The 6,882-nt window shown below is 39.2% G+C and overlaps 1 pseudogene; it reads left to right on the forward strand.

The window, feature by feature from the left end:
• The window catches only part of LOC102833769, a 111,565-nt pseudogene that overhangs the window by 103,570 nt on the left and 1,113 nt on the right, over positions 1-6,882 (forward strand).

The following is a 6,882-nucleotide window of genomic DNA, read 5'->3' on the forward strand; positions in this document are numbered from 1 at the left end:
ATACACAAGAAAGGGCAGGGAAATGGAAGAACAAGGCTGATGGGTGAACAGTTAGGCAGGTTCACATGAGCTAAGTGGGACAGATGCACCCACAACTTTGGAATAACAGGGCTGTGGGATACAAGGAATGAGGCATGGTTTGAATGGGTAAAAAAGGAGACTAATGTTAAGATGCTTGGCTGTATTTTGAATCTTAGTTTCCCTTGCATACCATTGTGAAAAAGACACTTGAAGAGGGGAAAAAGGAATAGCCAGAAAAATCACAATATGAAGCTTGTAAGTCTGTCTTCAGCCTATAACGGACTGGAATACCTTAAAGGGGGCTTGAAGTTGCCCAGTGAAAGAGACCACCTGTGGAACTTTTGCATTGCATAAGACCATAGGTGGAAACCAGAACCCTATCCAGAATTGCTGAGGTAGGAAATTTCCACTGGAAAGAACGAGTAGACCAGCCTGGAATGGCTAGAAGAACAGAAGATACTTCATGAAGAAAGACCAACAGGAAAAATCAGAAACAATAATGGCAGTCTGATTGATTACTACAAGAACAAGTAAGCTGTTCACCTGGGAGCCATCAAGGCAAGTGGTGGGGTCCCCTCTTAGCAAACACCCTTCCAAGACTAACACTCAAGGGGAATCCCTGAGCAGGCAGGTGGTTCTGCGGGTGACCACATTGGTCACTGATAAGGGGAACAGGGGAAAAAACAATGAAGTTGGGATCTAAGTCTGACCACATTCAATAGACTCCTGTGAACCCGGTGGAGACCTGGATGGCTAGCAATATGACAAGACCCGGGGACTCCTGGGCCCAGAGGCAGTGACATGGCCACAGAGGACTAGAGTGGAAAGTTAAGCATTCAACTGATATGAAGTGAAGAGAAATGCACAAGAACACCCATATTTGCAAATAGTACTCAACTGGAAGAAGAAAGAAGAGGGGAATTTAAAAAAAAAAAAAGAGTAACCCATTACAATTTGATGAATTTTACCTATACTTATGGATGTAGTAGCTCAAAAAAGGGAACAAACCTTTACAGCAAGGATCACTCCCACTCCCTCAGTACACAGGGTTAACAGGAATGGGCAATTTAGACATTGGCTACCAAAAAGGGGGGGGGGGGGCTATAAAGGCAAGAAGTGACTGGCTTACAAGCTTTCAAGAGGGAGCCTAGTTCCAGATGGGGCAGGGGTAGGTAGAACCTCCACTGAATGATTTCCAATCTGTTGGAACCAGGCTGGTGAAAGGAAATGGGGATAAGTCTCTTGTGGTACAATAGTGAATAATTGCCATTAGGACTGACTGTGAGGGTCAGAAATGTAGAGGTAGATGTATTTTGACAAAAGGAGGGAAGTGATTGATTTTGCAGCCCAGGAGCAGAGGTCATTGGGACCATCAAGTGAGAAGAGCGGAGAGCGTGACCCTAGCCAGAGAGGCAGTAACGCCAGGGATGGAGACAGAGATGATGACATGGACAGATGGAGTGGCTGGGAACACTCGACTCAGGGAGGGCAAGGGGCCGTGTGCTGACGGCCAGATGGGCGGGCCTGTGGGGTGTACCCTTTAGTTATTTGTGATGCATAGAGGGGATTGTATTCATTGCAATTAAAGGAAATACGATAGGATGAATGTAAAACTGATGTTCTCCCATGTAAACCCACATAATTCACAATACAAACTTAAAAAAAAAAAGGACATATCAAGATCTGTCTTGAACTATAACACTGTCTGTGATAGGGTAATATCCATATGGCTACAAGAAAGACCAGTTAATACCACTAGTATTCAAATTTATATACCAACCACTAAAGCCAGTGATGAAGAAATTGAAGAATTCTACCAACTTTTTCAGTCTGAAACTGATCAAACATACAATCAAAATGCATAATTATTAGTAATTGGAACGCAAAGGTTGGAAACAAAGAGTAAGGACCAGTAGTTGGAAATAAGGCCTTAGTCATAAAAGGATGCTGGAGATTACAATATGGAATTTTGCAAGACCAGTGAGTTCTTCACTGGAAATTCCATTTTTAAACAATGTAAAAGATGACTATACACATGGACCTCACCAGATGGAATATACAGAAATCAAATTGACTACATTTGTGGAAAGAGATGGCAGAAAACATCCATATTATCAGCCAAAACAAGGCCAGGAACAGACAATCATTGCGCATATTCAAGTTCAGGCTGAAGTTGAAGAAAATGAAAACATGTCCACTAGAGTCAAAATATGACCTTGAGCATATCCTACATGAATTTAGATATCACCTGAAGAACAGATTTGATGTGTTATTACACTGAAGACTGGAGACCAGAAGAGTTATGGGTGACATCAAGAACATCATACAGAGAATGCAAAAGGTCATTAAGAAGACAAGAAAGAAGGAAATGACCAAAATAGAAGTTGGAAGAGCCTCTGAAACTTGCTCTCCAGCATAGAGGTGCTAAAGCAAATAGAAGAAATGAGGTAAAAGAGCTGCATAGTAAAATTTTAAAAGGCAGCTCAGGAAGAGAAAGGCAAATATTATAATGAAATGTGCAAAGACCTGGAGTTAGAAAACCAAAAGGGAAGGACAAACTCCCCATTCTTTAAGCTGAGGGAACTGAAGAAAAAATTCAACACTTCATTTGCAATATTGAAGGATTTTGTGGATAAGATATTGAATAATGCAGAAAACATCAAAAGAAGATGGAAGGAATACACAGAGTCAGTGTACCAAAAAGAAATGATTGATGTTCAACCATTGTAAGAGTTAGCATACGATCAAGAGCCAATGATCCTGAAGGAAGAAGTACAAGGTGGATTGAAGGCATTGGCAAAGAACAAGGCTCCAGGAATTGATGGAATACAAATTGAAATCTTTCAACAAGCTGATGCAGCACTGGAGGCACTCACTCATATAAGCCAAGAAATTTGGAAGACAACTATCTAGCCAACTGACTGGAAGAGATCCATATTTGTTCCCATTCCAAAGAGAGGTGACTCAACAGAATGTGGAAATAATTAGAAAATATCATTAATATTGCATGCAAGCAAAATTGTGCTAAAGATAATTTAAAAAACAATTGCAACTATACATTGACAGAGAACTTCCCAAGGTTCAAGCTGGATTCAGAAAAGGACGTGGAAAGAGGGTTATCATTGCAGACATCAGATAGATCTTGGCTGAAAGCAGATAATACCAGTTCTTACTGATTATGCAAAGGTTTTCAGTTGTGTGGACCATGACAAGCTATGAACAGTATTACAGAAAATTTGTATTTCTAAACACTTAATTGTGCTCATGAGGAACCTGTGCCTAGACCAAGAGGCAATTGTTCTAACAGAACGAGGGAACAACGAACAGTTTAAAATTAGGAAAGGTGTGTGCCAGGATTGTATTCTTTCATCTGTATGCTGAGCAAACAATCCAAGAAGCTGGATTATATAGTGAAAATGTGGCATCAGGAATGGAAGAAGACTCATTAGCCACTTGCGATATGCAGATGATGCAACCTTGCTGGCTGAAGTAAAGAGGACTTAAAATACTTACTGATGAAGATCAAAGACCACAGCCTTTGGTATGAGTTGCACCTCAGTGTAAAGAAAACAAATGTCACCACTGGAATAATAAACATCGCTATAAATGGAGAAAAAAATGAAATTGTCAAAGACTTCATTTTACTCGATCAACCATAAACACTCATGGAAGTCAAGAAATCAAATGACACATTGCATTAAGCAAATCTGTTGCACAAGACCTCTTTAGCGTGTTCAAGAGCAAAGATGTCAGTTTGAGGACTAAGGTGCACCTGACCTAAGCCATGGTATTTTCAATAACCTCATATGCATCGTGAAAGTTGGACAGTGAATAAGGAAGACCATAGAAGAATTGATGCATCTGAGTTCTGGTGTTGGAGGAGAATATAAAAGGTACCAAGGACCACCAAAAGAACAAACCAATCTGTGTTGGAAGTAACACAGTCAGAATGCTCCCTGGAAGCCAGAATGGCCAGACTTCATCTCTCATACTTCAGATATATTGTAAGGAGGAACCAGTTCCTGAAGAATGAAATCATGTTTGCTAAAATGGAGGGTCAGAGAAAAAGAGGGAGCTATTCAATGTGATGGATTGGCACAGTTTCAGTACTTATGGGCTCAAATGTAGCAACAATTGTGAGGTTGGCATAGGACTGGGCATTTTTTGTTCTGTTGTGCACAGGGTCGCTATGGGTTGGAACTAACTCTATGGCACTTAAAAAGGAAGAAAGAAGAACAAGGCATTAAGTTTGGAGGAAGACTTATTAACCTGTGATATGCAGATGACACAACCCTGTTTCTGAGAGCAAGGAGGATTTGAAGCACTTGCTGAAGGTAAAAAACTATAGTCTTCAGTATGGATTATACATAAATGTAAAGAAAACAAAAATCCTCTCACAACTGGTCCAATAAACAGTATTATAACAAATGGAGAAATGATTGATGTTGTCAAAGTTTTGATTTTACTTAGATCCACAATTCAAGTCCATGGAAACAGCAGTGAAGAAATCAGATGATTTGCATTTTAGGCAAATCTGCTACAAAGGACCTTTTTAAAGTGCTAAAGAGCAAAGATTTCACTAGGAGGAGTAAAGCATGCCTGACTCAAGACACAGTATTTTCAGCCACCTCATATACATGCAAAATCTGGACAATGAATAAAGAAGACCAAAGAAAATTTGATGCATTTAAATTGTGGTATTGGTGAAGAACATTGTAGATACCATGGAATGCCAGAAGAGCAAACAAATTTCTCTTGGAGGAAGTACAGACAGAATGCTCATTAGAAGCTAAGATGGTAAGACTTCATCTCTTTTACTTTGGACCACTTTGATATAAGTGGAAGGTCATCTATAAATAATAATCATTAAAAAAAAAAAGACCCGGAGAGATGGATCGACACAGAAGATGCAACAATAGGCTCAAAGATAACAACAATTTTGAGGATGGCGTGGGACCAGTTAGTATTTCATCCTGTTGTACACAGAATTGCTGTAAGTCAGAACCAACTGCATGGCACCTAACAATAGGCAACAAGAAGAAAGAAAATGAAAAATGCTGCCAATTACATAATGAATAGTGCTTTCTTGTCATGGTGAATTTTTATCATATACTTATTGAGAGATGTATTGATAATTATTTAAATGTAGTTTTTCTTTTTAAACTGAAGATCACTCTTTTTCACATAAAAAGGAAAATGAAACAAATAAATTTTAATGCATTCCAAAAATGACTTCACATTTTGAATCTCTCTCTTCTGGATTTCATAGTGAGGTTGGCCCAGGATCGGGCAGTGCTTCATTCTGCTGTGCTCTGAGTCGGTACCGACTTGATGGCACCTAACAACAACAACAACAATTCTGGATTTCTCTTTGATTGTTCTTAACAGGGTTATCAAAATCCAGTTTTACCACAAAATATGAGTGTCAAAGACAGCGAAAGATGAGTCACAAAATCTTTTAAATAATTGTCTGCAGGATTTTCCTCCAGCTTGTTGACACTCTTTCTCAAGGTTTGAGACTAGAACGTCCTTCAATTTACCAGAAAGAGTCAACAGAACATTTTTCAGCAATCAGAATTCATAATCCTTCCTGTTGTTGTTGTTGTGAAGTGCCTTCGAGTCGATTCCGACCCATAGCGACCCTGGGTGTACAGGGTTTCCGAGGGTGTAAATCCTTACGGGAGTAGAAAGCCTCATCTTTCTCCCACCCTAAATGGTCTTTAAATGAATTGTAGCCAAAAACGTACAGATGGTGTCCTGTCACACTAGCAGTATTAGCAACCGTCTTAGCCAAAACAAAAAAAAACAAAAACAAAAAAAACAAAAAATTTTTTTTGAGTGATAAACAAAAAATTCATCAGGAATTCTCATGTCCGCCAAGAATTGTAAATCCCATTCATTATAAGAAGATCTTGATTTAAGATATTAAAATGTGAAGAGAAAATGTGTCTTTAGAATTGATGACAGACAGGTAACCCATTTAATCCTCACAACACTATGAGGCAAATACTATTATTGTCTCCATTTTATACATAAGATACCCAAGGCACAGAGACCCTAGAAACTTGTCAAGGTTAGGTAGAACTAAGACTTTTACTTAAGTGGTATGGCCCTGGAGTCCTTCCCTGACTTCCTCATATCTATGATCATGAATACCTGTCAAGGGAGACCTTCCATGACACTCCCAAATAAAATAACCCCCTTGTAACCCTCTATCCTTCTACCCTGTTTTCTTTATAATGCGTGCTAGGATCAGACATTATAGCAGATTTTGGTTATTTAGTTGCTGTTACATCAGCCCTGACTCATTAGAACTTCATGTGTTCCAGAGAATATCTATGGGTTATAGTGACAAAACAGACAACTTATCTTGTCAGTTTGTCATACTGTGGTGGCTTGCCTGTTGCTGTCATTCTGAACACTATGCCATTTTAAATACCAGCAGGGTCACCCAGGGTGGACAAGTTTCAGCTGAGCTTCCAGAGGAAAATAGGCTAGGAAGAAGGACAGATGACTACTTCCTAATATATAGTCACTAAGATACTTATGAATAGCAGTGGAACACTGTCAGATAGTACCAGAATATTTAATTTTGAAACATGATAAAAGAGCACCAGAATACTGTCAGATAATGTGCCAGAAGATGAGCCCCTCATCTTAGAAGGCATTCGAAATTCAACTGGGAAAAATCTGCGTTTGAAAAGGCAGATTGATGACTCTAATGGCATAAAGCCCTCGGGACCTTCATTTGCTGATGCGGCACAACTCAAAATGAAGAGAAACAGCTGTAAACATCCATTAATAATCGGAACATGTAATGTATGTAGCATAAATCTAGTATAATTGGAAATTGTCAAAAAT

The sequence above is a fragment of the Chrysochloris asiatica genome, unplaced genomic scaffold, assembly GCF_000296735.1.
Source record: "Chrysochloris asiatica unplaced genomic scaffold, ChrAsi1.0 scaffold00048, whole genome shotgun sequence".
NCBI classification, from domain to species: Eukaryota; Metazoa; Chordata; class Mammalia; order Afrosoricida; family Chrysochloridae; genus Chrysochloris; species Chrysochloris asiatica.